The 16,941-nt window shown below is 46.7% G+C and overlaps 1 long non-coding RNA gene across 4 annotated transcripts in view; it reads right to left on the bottom strand.

Moving 5' to 3' along the window:
* The window catches only part of LOC137321944 (uncharacterized), a 190,799-nt gene that overhangs the window by 91,030 nt on the left and 82,828 nt on the right, over positions 1-16,941 (bottom strand). For all 4 annotated transcript variants that reach the window (XR_010962928.1, XR_010962930.1, XR_010962927.1 and 1 more), the window contains 2 exons: positions 7,632-7,745; positions 5,383-5,475 (listed from right to left, as the gene is read on the bottom strand). This is a non-coding gene — a long non-coding RNA (uncharacterized lncRNA). The remainder of the gene's footprint in view (positions 1-5,382; positions 5,476-7,631; positions 7,746-16,941) is intronic.

The following is a 16,941-nucleotide window of genomic DNA, read 5'->3' on the forward strand; positions in this document are numbered from 1 at the left end:
TCCCCCCTTGGATCAGTCACAGTGAGATATCATGGAGGAGGGGGAAGATGAAGAAATTGGAAGTGGGCAGTGCCCTTCCATATCTGCCCCAACAACATCTGCCCCATCACCCACACTGTCATTCACCCGTTATCTCTCTCTCGCTAGTCTGGAGGATTTTTCACATGTCACAGAGTACGAGTGTGCTGGGGAAGCTTCAGGTGTTAGAGGAACATGTTGAAAGAAGGAAACATTTGTTATAAATATTAATGTGCACAGTAAACAATTGCTGCAAATATTAATGTGCATAGTAAAAGCACTTCATGATATGAAATCCAGTGATCAAACTAAATTTGCTTTTTGTTTGTGTTTTGTGTTTGAGAGGATGTTTGGAGGTTTGGTTGCAACAGGACACAGAGGAGCAGAAATTGATCCTCGTGACTGTTTTCTGGGCAGAAAATGGGGCCAAAAATGACCGATATAGGGGTGAAACATTCCTCGCTCCAATTGCGCCTAAAATACACCCGACCCCATATTGGGTTGGGTGATATTCCCATGCCGGATGCCTAAAATAGGTGTCAGGCCCCTCATTAACATATTCAAGGAGCCTAATGCCTATTTAGAGACCCTTCCATAAAATTTGTTGGTGCTGAGCAGTGTTGGCCTTGTGTTTTTTGGATCCGAATGTGACTTATCCAGTGGTCCTTAAATGGACTGCTGGATGCAACCACCTTTCAGGCGTCCTTCGGGCACGGGGCATTGTCCCTAGAAATTGGTACATTTTGCACCCGATTTCCATGGTTTAACAAGGATCTATCATTTGCTGGTATTTGGAATGATAGTTGTAAAAAAAAATACCCACACAGAGCAACCACACAACTGAAATGAAACGTGGGAAGAGAAAAGGTTCAATCGTTACTGGGAAAATTCTCAAAACATTTGGAAAGTTTCTCATGAGTTATGTGAGAAGAATGATAACTTTCAGAGATTGTTATGTCCCATCAAACAGCTGGTTATTGTTTTCATATCTCCTCTGCTTGATTACATACAACCGGCTGACTATATTCGCTATCAGCCAATTCAATTGTGAGAAATCCACTTCTCCCACTTCCAATCCATGGCCTTTTATCCTCATATCTTGGGTCGCTGTGTAGACATCGATCCTTGTTAAACCTGTGGAAAACGGGCGCAAAATGTACCAATTTCTGGGGGCAATACCAAATTGGGTCAGGCGATTTTTCAGTCGTCCCTGGAGGCCACCTAAAAACGTCAGGCCCCTTACATATGTAAATGAGGGGCCTAACTCCTGTTTAAGGACACCTCTATTAAATTGGCCGGCGCTGGGTGGAGCAGGTGCCGGGCCTGCTCCGCTCAGGAATCGTCACTGTGGCCAAGCAGCGACCACCAACAAAAAAGTGATTACATTTTGTTTTGAGTTTGGAGGAGTAGGAGTGCTTCACCCAGCTCCATAGCACGCCCCAGGATCTCTGCTAGTCTGCAACCTGCCCTTCTCCAATTGACCCTCCTTCCCCCATCCAGAACTTACCTGAGGAGCACTGCTGGCGGGCCGAAATTCATCCTCTTCAAATGTGAGGCCTGTCTTATCCCAGACCTGTCATTATTATGGCTGTCACCCTAGATCTGCCTGTTAGTCTGTATTATCGTAGACCTGTTCCTATTAGAGCTGTATTACCATAGACCTGCCAATGTAAGAGCTATCTTACCCTACACCTACCAATGTAAGAGCTGTCTTACCCTAGACCTACCAATGTAAGAGCTATCTTACCCTACACCTACCAATGTAAGAGTTTTCTTACTCTAGACCTGCCAATGTAAAAGCTGTCTTACCCTACACTTACCAAAGTAAGAGCTGTCTTACCCTAGACCTACCAATGTAAGAGCTATCTTACCCTAGACCTACCAATGTAAGAGCTGTCTTACCCTAGACCTACCAATGTAAGAGCTGTATTACCATAGACCTGCCAATGTAAGAGCTATCTTACCCTACACCTACCAATGTAAGAGCTGTCTTACCCTAGACCTACCAATGTAAGAGCTATCTTACCCTACACCTACCAATGTAAGAGTTTTCTTACTCTAGACCTGCCAAAGTAAGAGCTGTCTTACCCTAGACCTACCAATGTAAGAGCTGTCTTACCCTAGACCTACCAATGTAAGAGCTGTCTTACCCTAGACCTACCAATGTAAGAGCTGTCTTACCCTAGACCTACCAATGTAAGAGCTGTCTTACCCTAGACCTACCAATGTAAGAGCTGTCTTACCCTAGACCTACCAATGTAAGAGCTGTCTTACCCTAGACCTACCAATGTAAGAGCTGTCTTACCCTAGACCTGCCAATGTAAGAGCTGTCTTACCATACACCTACCAATGTAAGAGCTGTCTTACCCTAGACCTACCAATGTAAGAGCTGTCTTACCCTAGACCTACCAATGTAAGAGCTATCTTACCCTAGACCTACCAATGTAAGAGCTGTCTTACCCTAGACCTACCAATGTAAGAGCTGTCTTACCCTAGACCTACCAATGTAAGAGCTGTCTTACCCTACACCTACCAATGTAAGAGCTGTCTTACCCTAGACCTACCAATGTAAGAGCTGTCTTACCCTAGACCTACCAATGTAAGAGCTGTCTTACCCTAGACCTACCAATGTAAGAGCTATCTTACCCTACACCTACCAATGTAAGAGCTGTCTTACCCTACACCTACCAATGTAAGAGCTGTCTTACCCTAGACCTGCCAATGTAAGAGCTGTCTTACCCTAGACCTGCCAATGTAAGAGCTGTCTTACCCTACACTTACCAATGTAAGAGCTGTCTTACCCTAGACCTACCAATGTAAGAGCTGTCTTACCCTACACCTACCAATGTAAGAGCTGTCTTACCCTAGACCTACCAATGTAAGAGCTGTCTTACCCTAGACCTACCAATGTAAGAGCTGTCTTACCATACACCTACCAATGTAAGAGCTGTCTTACCCTAGACCTGCCAATGTAAGAGCTGTCTTACCCTACACTTACCAATGTAAGAGCTGTCTTACCCTACACCTACCAATGTAAGAGCTGTCTTACCCTAGACCTACCAATGTAAGAGCTGTCTTACCCTACACCTACCAATGTAAGAGCTGTCTTACCATACACCTACCAATGTAAGAGCTGTCTTACCCTAGACCTGCCAATGTAAGAGCTGTCTTACCCTAGACCTACCAATGTAAGAGCTGTCTTACCCTAGACCTGCCAATGTAAGAGCTGTCTTTACCCTAGACCTGCCAATGTAAGAGCTGTCTTACCCTAGACCTGCCAATGTAAGAGCTGTCTTACCCTAGACCTGCCAATGTAAGAGCTGTCTTACCCTAGACCTACCAATGTAAGAGCTGTCTTACCCTAGACCTGCCAATGTAAGAGCTGTCTTACCATACACCTACCAATGTAAGAGCTATCTTACCCTACACCTACCAATGTAAGAGCTGTCTTACCCTAGACCTACCAATGTAAGAGCTGTCTTACCCTAGACCTGCCAATGTAAGAGCTGTCTTACCCTAGACCTGCCAATGTAAGAGCTGTCTTACCCTAGACCTGCCAATGTAAGAGCTGTCTTACCCTACACCTACCAATGTAAGAGCTGTCTTACCCTAGACCTGCCAATGTAAGAGCTGTCTTACCCTAGACCTGCCAATGTAAGAGCTGTCTTACCCTACACCTACCAATGTAAGAGCTGTCTTACCCTAGACCTGCCAATGTAAGAGCTGTCTTACCATACACCTACCAATGTAAGAGCTGTCTTACCCTACACCTACCAATGTAAGAGCTGTCTTACCCTAGACCTTCCAATTTAACAGCTGTCTACCATTAGTGGTGGCTTCGAGTATTCAGGATTTCACACCTTTTAGTATGTGATTTACCAGTAAGGAAAAAACATAGACTGAGATATGAAACATCTCAAATATTTAACAGGTGTCTAAAACTATTTACACAGCAGATAATACAGAATTGAAATTGTGAAGTAATGTAAACATCCTTGCAACCTGGCCATTATTTACGTCAATGCAGCACAGCATGAGCCTAATTACACAAAACACTGGCACACCTTCCATCACCTGAGATACATTCCGTACACCCAACCTCAGCTGCCCTTGTTCACTTTTTAAAAGAAAATTAAAGCTCTCCTTCCCCAGTAACTGAATGTTCCTGGCGGCATGCCTGGTAGCAGCAGAATGAGTCAGTGTAATAAGCTATAGAATCAGTAGTTAATGAAAATCAAGGTGGTACATTAATCTGCCCGTAACTGTACTCAAAGCAAGAAAAAAGTTAATGATCACATTGCAGTGTTCAATAGCAAAACATTAATTGCTCGTGGAATGTTCTTACTGGGTTTTCTTTTAATGAAGTGAAAGTAATGGCTAAGAAAAAGATTTTGACTGTAAAGAATAAATCTTTTTTTTTCAAATAATGGAGTTTTAGAATATTTAATGGTCTTACGGTTTAGCCAGCAGTAAATGGTGACTGGTCATAAGGAAAGAAATGATTAAACACAGTGGGCTCGATTTTCCTGGGCAATTGCGGGTGCGTGGGGGCTCTGAAAATCAGGGAAATCCCGGTCGGGTTTGGAGCCCGGCTCCAACCCGCAGACTTCCCGGTTTGCCACTGACACGCCTGGGTGCCCGTGTGCCTCTCGAATGCTGAAGTCCCACTGGCAATTAAAACCGGTGCAATGATCATTTACTCAGTTCTTGAGGTAGTTTAAGTACTTGAAGTACTTAATTTTCTCCACATTTTGGTAGGGGTGCGATTTTGAAGCATCCTCAGCATGTTTCCTGTGCTGTAGGAAACGCTCCATGTTGCAACAGACTTGTTTCAGCCAGCAGCCAGTGGGAGATTCAAATGCTTATTTGACAGATGGGGAGAATAGGTCATTTATTGCAGGAGGGCATTCTGTTATTGCAGACAAAGTTTTGGCTGCAAGATCTTTGTGTTTGCCCTGAAAATTCTTACTTTCCACTCAAAATTCTGCAGTTCAAACATATTTAACTACTTTGCGGACCCCCTCAAACTCACACCATCAGGATGGGGGGGGGGGGAGGGGCGCAATGGCTGCATTCATTACTACATCTGAGGACAAGCAACATTACCGGCCTCACCAGGCACGGCGTCCACCTCCGCTACGTGGAGCTCCACAACACAGTGCTGCGCCACAGGCACCTGCACAAGAACACGGAGGGCAACAACAGAGAGAGCGACGTCGCAGGAGGCACTACCCTCGCCACAGGGTCGACAGACCGAGGCTCAGCTTTCTGGACCTCTCTGAGGAGCAGAGTCAGTTGCCAGGTAGTCACAGACATCTGCAGCCTCCTTCATGCTCCCGGCTGGCCTGAGCAGCATCTCCTTACCTGTCGATGTCAAAGTCACCACTGCCCTCAATTTCTTTGCCTCCGGATCATTCTCGGGCGCCACCGGGGACATCGCAGGGGTCTCTCAGTCGTCTGCACACAAGTGTATTAGGCAGGTCACCAACAGCTTGTTTCACAGGGCCTCGCAGCACGTCAACTTCCCCATGGATGATCTCAGCCAGACGGAGAAGGCAGTGGAATTCCACACTGTGGCTGGCTTCCCACGGGTGCAGGGTGCAATCGATTGCACCCATATAGCAATACGAGCACCTCCACACGAGCCAGGACTGCTCATCAACGGGAAGGGCTATCACTCCATCAACACTCAGCTCTTTTGTGGCCACCACAAAAGATTCCTTCACGTGTGCGCCAGATTCCCTGGCAGCTGCTACGGTTCCTTTGTCCTCCGGGAATTCAATATCCTGCCCCTCTTCCACGCACCAAACACCCTTAAGGGCTGGCTCCTCGGGGACAAAGGATACCCCCTGCACTTGTGGCTCATGACACCTCTGAGGAACCCCATCACTGAGCAACAGCATCAATATAACGACAGCCACATTACCACCAGGTCTACAATTGAGCATGCTATAGGGCTGCTCAAAATGCGATTTAGGTGCCTTGATCGTTCTGGGGGAGCGCTTCAATACACACCAGACAGAGTGGGACGTATTATAGTCGTGTGTTGTGCCCTGCACAACATGGCACTACAGAGAGGGGTGCCGCTTGAGGAGGCCCCATCCACATCTGCCACCCACATTGAGGAGGAGGAGACGGAGAAGGAGGAGTTGGAGGAGGAGGTGGAGGAGGAGGAGGAGGAGGAGCAACCCATGGGTAGAGCAGTGGCTCACCTGGCTGCTCGTGAGGCCAGGGAGTCACTGATATGTGAACGGTTCTCCTAACATCAGACAGTGTGAAGAGTCCAGTCCTCACACCACCTGCATGGAGCAGCACCCCCAACCCCTCCCTGCACAAAACAGTCCAGCAACTACAAATACACCCACTGTAGAGTGACCTAATGGGTGGCATCAAGTGTCGCTGTTCATGGTGAACCTCATGAAAGGGCCTTATTACAGAAGCCTGTCAAGAACGGCCAAGATGTGGCAGTAGTGGTGACAATACTAATATTTAATGTGAGTTTAACATAAAGCTGATCTAAATAAAAAACATGACCAACCGTCAAACACCCTCGTGCATTCCCTTTGTGCTAACAAAACCTTTGCCTTTCTCTTCCAACTACTTCTACGTGGTGCATCCCCTGTGGCTGCAGCAGAGGTAGTGGCAGGTTGCTCTTGTTCATGCCCTGATCGATTAGATGCTTTGGGCCTACGCCCTCTAGGTTTTGGAGCCCGTGAGGGCCCCTCCAAAGACTGCTCCACCTGCACCTGTTCAGGGGCAGACTCGAACACCTGGAGAGGAGGCAGCATTATGGGTACTGGTTGAGAGGGGGGCAATGGGTGAGACGTGGGAGCGCTTTGAGAAGTGTCCCCACCTCCATGTCCTCTTTCGCCATCATCCATGCCCTGGCCAGGCCCACATCACTCCTACCACCCTGCTGGACAACTGTTTGGAAGACATGTGTGAAGCCTTGTAAGGCCACTGCTAGTGTCTCTGCCTGCCTGTTTAAGGCGGCAAAATGTTGTTCACTGTGAGTCCAAACAGCCATTGTCAGGGCCTGAATGGGCTCATTTGTAAACGGTGCTTGAAGCTCAATGGAAGCTAGCCTTCTCTGCATCGGAGACATTCCCGCACTTACTTGTGACAGTATCTCAGAGAGTTGCTCACGTCCCTGTGACACTCTCTCAGAGATGCCCTCACGTCCCTGTGACGGTATTTCAGGGAGTTGCTCACGTCCCTGTGACACTATCTCAGAGATGCCCTCACGTCCCTGTGACACTATCTCAGAGAGTTGCTCAGGTCCCTGTGACAGTATCTCAGAGATTCCCTCCCGTACCTGTGCCACCATTCCACTCATGCAGGAGTTGGACTCCTCCATCCTCTGCGCGATTGTGGAGAGTGTGCATGGCACCTGTTCCAGTACCTGGCAGATGTGCTGCTGTCCCTCGATCATTCTCCTTTTAAGGGATGGCCCCCAGGGTTCAGCATCTGCGTCCAGCTGAGCAGAGCCTGGAGAGGAGTGCGCCCACCGACGCGGACTCTCCACAGCTGCCCCTGCCACCAGTGTCTGCTTGTGCTCATGTGTGTGGTAACTCACCAGGTGCCAACCAAACTAACTGAGGACTAGGACTCACCAAGGTGAGAGTATCTGCGCTGGTGGATGGCTTGCTCAGATGTGACGGTGCCCCTCAGAGGCCAGCTGGTCCTCTGAAGAATCGCCCTCTGCCGTCACAGCAGTCGCTGAAGGCCTGTAAGAGAACAGAAGGCAATATTAAGCATCATCACAGATGTGTCATGTTGTGATGAGCATATTGAGGTGCTGAAGATGGCAAGGCATGTTAACATCAATTCATATTGTGTTTGCTGAATGTTAAAGTTATGTCACCAGACGTTTGTCGGGTGCCATTCTCGGCGTCCCTGATGGACAGGCACTCGAGGGTTCGGCTGTGCTCCAGTGCCTCCTGCTCCGCCTCTGAGGACGACAATTTGTTGAGGCCCCTCTCCGGTCCTCGTCCTCTCCCTCTCCGGTGCATTCTGAGCTCTCCTCCTATAAGAGGAGAAAGTACAATGATGGTGACGTGGCCAACCGGTGAAAGCATTGGTTTGGTTGTGGCTGACTGTGAAAGAGGTGCATCAGAGGGTGAGTATGAGACAGAGCCATGACATTGTATGAGGATTGGGTTGAGTGGTAGTGGTGGGGTGACTAATGGGGAGGTGAAGAAGTGCTGAGGAAATGCAGGTAAGTTGAGGATGAGCCTTAAGTGGGTGTGGGGAGTGATGTGATTGAGTAGTGTTGGCAGTGCAGAATGAGTTGGGGGGTGGGGGCGGTGATGTGGAAGACAGACCTAGTTAGGTCATTGAAGCGCTTCCTGCAATGGATCCAGGCGCGGAAGATGTTGCTGCTGGTGACCTCCTCTGCCATCTCGAGCCAGGCCTTCTTGGTGGCAGAGGCAGGCCACTTCCTCCCGTCCGCCGGGTAGAAGACATCCCTCCTCCTCCTCACCCCATCCAGTAGCACCTGGAGTGAGGCATTGTTGAATCTAGGAGCAGCCTTTCCCCTGTGCTGCTCCATTGTGCTGTGTGGGTGTTTGCTCCAGGAGCAGCCATTGGAGGACTGCACCTTTAAATAGAGCTCCTCCAGCTGACAGCCTGTGATGTAGGTCCGCAGTCTGCCCGCTGCGCAGCTTTCGGATGGCAAACCCGGAAGCCACGTTAAGTGGCTCCAATTGACTCACGATCGTGTGGGGAATGGACATTTTTTATTGGGCAGGTTACCCACGCACCCAATCACCTCCCCATTGCCATTCCTCCTCCCCGCTAATATCAAGGCCAGTGTAGCTGCATGATAAAACTATATGATTGCTATAATATTATGCAGAGAGCCCAGTTATTCCTGAATTTCCAGGATCAAATTGGCATGCATCCCAAATGTGTCCTATTTTGCCCTTGATTTAAACCAATCGTGATACAAAAAGCACTGCTTAAGCCTCCAGGAACAAAAGTTAGCCCCTGCTTTAAGCTGAGCCCAATGAAAACCACTCTATGCATGCTTGCAAACATGACTTGACAATAAAAGAAAGACTTGTATTTATATAGCGCCTTTCACAACCAAAGCACTTTTGATGTGTAGTCGATGTTGGAATGTAGGAAACGCAGCAGCCAATTTGTGCACAGCAAGGTCCCACAAACAGCAATGTGACAATGACCAGATAATCAGTTTTTAGTGATTTTGGTTAAGGGATAAATATTGGCCAGGACACCGGGAGAACTCCCCTGCTCTTCTTCAAAATAGCGTCATGGGATCTTTTATGTCCACCTGAGAGAACAGATGGGGCCTTGGTTTAACATCTCATCCGAAAGATGGCACCTCCGACAGTGCAGCACCTCCCTCAGTACTACACTGGAGTGTCAGCCTAGATTTTGTGCTCAAGTCTCTGGAGTGGGACTCCGAACCCATGACGTTCTAACTCAGAGGCAAGAATGCTAAGAACTGAGCCATGGCTGACACTGTACTTAAATCGTGTATTGACATATAGTGATGGGAGGAATGGCAATTTTGGGAATACAGCCCTGAAAGGTTTTGAAAGTCTGTGATATTTGATTTAGGCTTCCTTGTTTTTCTCCCTCCACTCCTGACATATGTGGGCTACAGTTTTGTGGGCACTGGCACATCTCTGGTGCCTCAACTTCATGTGTGAGCCTAGGCTTGAATGTTGGTAGGTAATTGACTTGAAGGCATGATAGCCAAGCCCAATCCTCTTTTCACCTGAGGTCCACCCAAACAGGAGCAGGAACTCTGGCTTATTTTTCCCTCCCTATCCCGGGAACACCAAAGTCAATTATAGTACCCGACCCCTGTCCCTAATGCAGACCATCAAATTCAGCACTGAGCAGGGATCAAACCTGGGACTCTCCTGGTTTGTGTGGTTTAGTACCACATTGCGAGATGCTTTTATCCAGTAAACCATCAGGGGAGCCCCTAAAAATGCTTAAATAAATGTTATAAATAGTTTCAGAGAGCATATAGTAATAAACACTATCCAGTCAGTGTAGGATTTGTATTTTCTTGGCCTGATTCTCTCTACCCCATTTATCTTTCTTATAAGGCTTCTTACCTATACACATTTCTCATCAGATGGGTGGGTGAGTTAGGCCTGGAGCCTTTGCTGCTACCAGACCACAGGGTGAATGTGATGGACAACACTAAAATCCCAAAGCAATTTTACAAAAAGGAAGCTTAAAGTAAGTGTATGGGTTCATTCTGCAGTAATATGATTTACGGTACACAGATTAAAATTCTCAAGAAACCGATACTCCACCAGTTCAGCCTGAATTTTTCAGAGAGAAGTGATAACTTAAATTGATTTTCATTGATTTTTTTTCTCCCCACATATTTTTAGTGATATCATTATAAAGATTGAACCAGCAACTTGGTTTGTGCAGATGCTGTTCTGCGGTGCTGGATAAGTGCTCCCTGTTCCAATGTCAGGACATTTTCCCTTTAGATACTTGAAAACAATGTGACATTTCTACTGACTGTTAGTTAAGACTGGTGTGACTGCCAGCAGTAACTCGACAGCAATGGGAAAAGTGGGCTATAACCAGGTTTCAAATTTCTCCTCCCTCTCTCTAGTGCTGGAGAGGCATTATTAATGTTCAGGGGAGAATCAGACTTAATCTCACAGGTGCCTGGTTTTCCCCTTTTATCTCGGGTGGATCTTTGCCGGTGGATAAACTAACAACTGACCTTATCCCTTTACATTGGTAACCATTTACTGCTTTTTGCACACTACTCACATCATATATAACAACAACTTGCATTTATATAGCACCTTTAACACAGAAAAATGCCCCAAGGCGCTTCACAGAAACATAATCAGACAAACTAATTGCTGGAGTAACCCTCATCCCTGGGATAAGACTTCAACCGGGTTTGAAGATGGCAATCAAACGCAAAATCAAAGTTAAATATCAGGATGATCTACGGCTGAGGTCACAAGTCCGATCACTGCGACCCAGCGGTAGAGAGAAGATTGCACTGTGGGCAGCAGTGGTAAAACCCATTAGCATCAATCCAGAAGACAATCCAGCCTGATGTGCCTCATCTTGCAAATTGTCACACAAATTGTCAGGTAGGTTACAAGCAATTTCAAAACCTAATAAAACTGCTCATTTAGTATTGAAAACAGAAATTATGAAATTTGCCCTGACTGATGCTTTTGCTGATTAAAAGGTCTTGCAATGATTATGGAAACCCCACCCAGTTCGTCTTTGAGAGTCTGACTTTGTTCTTGCAGATTACTAGTTGAAGTCTATGCACTGGAAGATGATTCCAAGATCATTGATAGAGATTAAGAGACTTGGAAACATATTTTTTGGTGTCAATTGAGTGACTGACTTGCTTCTTTCTGAGAAATTCAGGCTGAACTTGTGGAGTTTCCATTTCTTGAGAATTTTAATCTGTGTACTGTAAATCAAACTGCTGCACAGTAAACCCAGCATTGTATGGGCCTGGAATTCCGATGGAATGGATTGTAAGTCTGCCATTGATGGCAACCCAGACCCTGTCCTAAATTAAGGAGACAGGGTTATTTTTACAGACAGGACGGGTAGCCCTGTAAGGGCTCGCCAGCGGCACACACCCTGATCTGCCGACAGAGAGCAAAGTGGTCCAAAGCTGTGGGTGGACCTCAAATCTTTTCCTGGCTGAACATTAAAAAAAATGTCAGCTCCTAAGGGAACCTTTAGGTGTGTATGATCTGTACAAGGTCTGGCGCCATTCCTAAGGGACTTCACGGAACTCACACACAGCTGGTGAGAATTCCATCATGATGTACCAAGGACATAATGGGCAGAGTTCCTGGGGTAGCCCGGAACTCCCCCAGACATATCCTCCTTGATGTGTTGGGGGTGGAAAACTCGCCTTCTCTTCCACCCAACGAGAATTTTGCTGGCCAGCATCAATGGTGGAATATTGGCGAAATCATGTTTTGCTCCGAATTCCGGCCTCCACCTCAGTTGTACCACTGCGACCCACTGGACAATACCATTTTTATCTATGTCTTTAACTCCTATGCGGACTATCACCACAGCGCCTTCAGTGTCCTGTATAACCTTTTCTTGATATGTACTGCTCGAGCTCACCATCCTTTGGGCCTTGGCCTTCCGGCTCACATAGCCATCTACTATCCTAATCAAAGAGTCCCGTACAACCACAGTCGCTCTGTGACCTACAGACTGCATCTTTGTCCATGCTGGTCCCCTCTGGTATTTGAACTGCCTTTTCTTCCAGAACCTTGCTGCCTTCTGTGACATTGAACAGTGCCGAACATCACCTAGCAGAAGATAGCTGACAGAGTGACACCCAGATAACTAGGCTGCAACAGGTTGATTAGTCATTATTCTTATTGCTGTTTGTAGGTTCTTTATGTATGCAAAAGAGCAGTCGTGCTTGCCCAGGAACAAAGGAATTAGGGAACAGGAGTAGGCCATTCAACCCCTTGAGCCTGTTCCACCATTCAATTCGATCATGGCTGATCTGTATCTTAACTCCATCTACCCGCCTTGGTTTTGTAACCCTTAATACTAATCCTAACAAAAATCTATCAATCTCAGTTTTGAAATTTTCAATTGAACTAGCCTGAACAGCTTTTTGGGGGAGAGAGTTTCAGATTTCCACTACACTTTGTGTGAAAAAAGTGCTTCCTGCATCACCCCTGAATGGCCTAACTGTAATTTTAAGGTTATGCCCCCTTGTTCTGGGCTCCCTCACCAAGGGAAATGGTTTCTTTCTATCTACCCAATCAATTCCTCCAATCACCTTAAACACCTTTACTTTCTCTTTCTGCTTCCTGAGTGCAACAGAGCACAGAGTGTACAGCTGATAATTTGGTGAGTGTGGGAGTTCGGTGAAGTGGGAGAAGGAGGTGCTGCTTTGCCTTGCTTTTCCTAACTTTTTCTGCAGAGCAGCGGCGGACCTCAGCAGCAGAAGACTGAGAGTGGGGATAAAAGCAGCAGCAGACCTGCAACAGGAGAAAACTACTGTGCAACGTCACAGGTGAGGCAGGAGAGTCCGAGAGGTGAGCACAGTATAAAAGGAGAGTCCGAGAGCAGGAGGAGAGTCTGAGAGGACAACGGAGTGTAAATCTAAGGCAAATCATGGCAGCACAGCTTGCACCCGTGATATGCTCCTCCTGCACTATGTGGGAAGTCATGGACACTACCAGTGTCCCTGGCAACCATGTGTGCAGGAAATGTGTCCAGCTGTAGCTACTGGCCAACCGTATTTCTGAGCTGGAGCTGCAGGTGGATTCATTGTGGAGCATCCGCGATGCTGAGACTATCGTGGATAGCACGTTCAGTGAGGTAGTCACACCGCAGGTAAAGGTTATGCAGGCAGAAAGGAAATGAGTGACCGCCAGGGAAGAGCGAACATAACATGATAGAATTCCTAATTAAGATGGAGAATGAAGAAGTCGAATCCGAAACTAGGGTCCTGAATCTAAATAAAGGAAATTACGAAAGTATGAGGTGTGAGTTGGCTAGGATAGATTGGGGAACTTTACTAAAAGGGATGATGGTGAATAGGCAAAGGCTAATATTTAAAGAACGTGTGCAGGAATTACAACAATTATTCATTCCTGTCTGGCGCAAAAATAAAATAGGAAAGGTAGCTCAACCGTGGCTTACAAAAGAAATTAGGGATAGTATTAGATCCAAAGAGGGGACATATAAAATTGCCAGAAAAAGCGACAAGCCTAAGGATTGGGATCAGTTTAGAATTCAGCAAAGGAGAACAAAGAGATTGATTAAGAGGGGGAAAATAGAGTATGAGAGTAAATTAGCAGGGAACATTAAAAACTAACTGTAAAAGCTTCTATAAATATGTCAGGAGAAAAAGATGAATGAAGACAAATGTAGGTCCCTTACAGTCAGAAATGGGGGAAATTATAATGGGGAACAAAGAAATGGCAGAACAATTAAACACATACTTTGGTCTGTGTTCACAAAGGAGGACACAAATAACCTCCCAGAAATGTTAGGGAACCAAGGGTCTAGTGAGAAGGAGCAACTGAAGGAAATCAGTATTAGTAAAAAAATAGTGCTAGGGAAAATAATGGGGCTAAAGGCTGACAAATCCCCAGGGCCTGATAATCTACATCCCAGAGTACTAAAGGAAGTGGCCCTGGAAATAGTGGATGCATTGGTGGTCATCTTCCAAAATTCTATCGACTCTGGAACAGTTCCTACAGATGGGAGGGTGGCAAATGTAACCCCACTATTTAAAAAAGGAGGGAGAGAAAAAACAGGGAATTACAGACCAGTTAGCCTAACTTCAGTAGTGGGGAAAATGCTAGAGTCTATTATAAAAGATGTGATAACAGAACACTTGGAGGATGTGAATGGGATTGGACAAAGTTATCATGGGTTTGTGAAGGGGAAATCATGCTTAACAAATCTACTGGAGTTTTTTGAGGAGGTAACCAGTAGAATAGATAGGGGAGAACCAGTGGATGTGGTGTACTTGGATTTTCAGAAGGCTTTTGATAAGGTCCCACACAAGAGGTTAGTGTGCAAAATTAAAGCACATGGGATTGGGGGGAATATACTGGCATGGATTGAGAATTGGTTGACAGTCAGAAAACAGAGAGAGAAGGAATAAACAGATCTTTTTCCGGGTGGCAGGCAGTGATTAGTGGGGTACCTCAGGGATCGGTGCTTGGGCCCCAGCTATTCACAATATATATATCAATGATTTGGATGAGGGAACGGAATGTAACATTTCCAAGTTTGCAGACGACACAAAGCTGGGGTGGAATGTGAGCTGTGAGGAGGATGCAAAGAGGCTCCAATGTGATTTAGACAAGTTGGGTGAGTGGGCAAGAACATGGCAGATGCAGTATAACGTGGATAAATGTGAGGTTATCCACTTTGGTTGTAAAAACAGAAAGGCAGATTATTATCTAAATGGTGATAGATTGGGAAAAGGGGAGGTGCAACGAGACCTGGGTGTCCTTGTACACCAGTCGCTGAAAGCGAGCACTCAGGTGCAGCAAGCAGTTAGGAAGGCGAATGGTATGTTGGCGTTCATTGCAAGAGGATTTGAGTACAGGAACAGGAATGTCTTACTGCAGTTGTACAGGGCCTTGGTGTGACCACATCTGGAATATTGTGTGCAGTTTTGGTCTCCTTATCTGAGGAAGGATGTCCTTGCCATGGAGGGAGTGCAACGAAGGTTTACCAGACTGATTCTTGGGATGGCAGGACTGACGTATGAGGAGAGATTGGGTCGACTAGGCCTATATTCACTAGAGTTTAGAAGAATGAGAGGTGATCTCATCGAAACATATAAAATTCTAACAGGACTAGACAGATTAGATGCAGGGAGGATGTTCCCGACGGCTGGGGAGTCCAGAACCAGGGGTCACAGTCTCAGGATACGGGGTATGCCATTTAGAACCGAGATGAGGAGAAATTTCTTCACTCAGAGGGTGGTGAACCTGTGGAATTCTCTACCACAGAAGGCAGTGGAGGCCAATTCATTAGATGTATTCAAGAAGGAGATAGATATATTTCTTAATGCTAAAGGGATCAAGGGATATTGGGAAAAAGCAGGAACAGGGTACTGAGTTAGACGACCAGGCATGATCATTTTGAATGGCGGAGCAGGCCCGAAGGCCGAATGGCCTACTCTTGCTCCTATTTTCTATGTTTCTTTGTTTCTATGTTTGTTGGGACCCAAAATGCCTCTGTAAGCCATGAGCTCTGGCTGGTATCTGTGAGACCACTGTGAGGTGACTGGTTACCAGATTACAAGTAAGGTACATAGGCCCCGATATTTCCTCAGGGCTGGGAAGAGGGTGGCGGCGGGGTGGGGGGGGGGTGGTATTTCCAGATGGAAAACCCGGAAGTACAGCTTTCCTGGATTTCCTGATGTTGGGGGAGGGGGTTTGGTCATCGGGGGGGTGGGGTGTGGTCGTAGATCATTGAGGGGCCAGAGATTGTAGGGGTGGGGATCGGACATGGGGGGGTGGGGTTGGAGATCCTGGGGGGGGGGGGGGGTCAGAGATCGTGGAGGGTGGGTCGGAGGTCGTGGGGTGGGGTCGGACATGGAGGGGAGGTCAGCCGATCGCATGTGTGGGATTGCGGCAGGTAGGCTGATTGGTCCTGGAGGAAACACTCCTGCTCCTCCTGGCCCACAAGCAGTGCAATAAAGGCATTTACCTGCTGATCCGGGCCTTCTCGCCTCCTCTCATGAGGCATGAAGTAGAAGGCCCAGGAATCCCGACCCTCAGGAGTTAAAAATCAAAAAACCTGTCAAAATGGAGGCCCTCAGCCACCTTAAAAGATTTTACTGACCGACCCGCCTCCTGAGAGCGGGTTGGTTGCCCGCCCTCGACCAGCCTCCATTAAAACTAGACGTGGGCAGCTTGGAGCTGAGTTGGAGTCCCTTTTACATTTTTCCAAATTTTACCTTCCCACCTGCCTCCCAATCCACCCGTCTTTGAGGGTTAAAATTACTCCCATAATCTCATTTTCTAGAGAAGTGGGAGGCAGATACAAGGGATTCTTCCAGCATGCGGGGAGAAGTGAGTCACCCAATTCGTCAGAACTGGAAGATTAGTTGAAGGATTTTCTGAATGAGGTCAGTAAGAACAGGAAATGAAATTGGAGCCCAAAATGTAATATGTGAAACATGTTGTATGGGTGGTATACCATCGCTTTACAAGATTCCAGGAAGGCTTGGAAAAAATGGGTAGTTCTCTGACTCATGCTGGAGTTCATTAGCTAGTCTTTATATAAATGTAAAATGAAACAAATCAAATAACAGCCATTCGATTTTTAACTCTTTGTTCCCACCCAGAATAATGCGTATATGTTTCTGGTTAAGACCCTTTGATTTCAACAATAAGAATTTTTTTTGAAATCATGCCATGCTTTTTG

The sequence above is a fragment of the Heptranchias perlo genome, chromosome 5 (assembly GCF_035084215.1).
Source record: "Heptranchias perlo isolate sHepPer1 chromosome 5, sHepPer1.hap1, whole genome shotgun sequence".
Taxonomy (NCBI): domain Eukaryota; kingdom Metazoa; phylum Chordata; class Chondrichthyes; order Hexanchiformes; family Hexanchidae; genus Heptranchias; species Heptranchias perlo.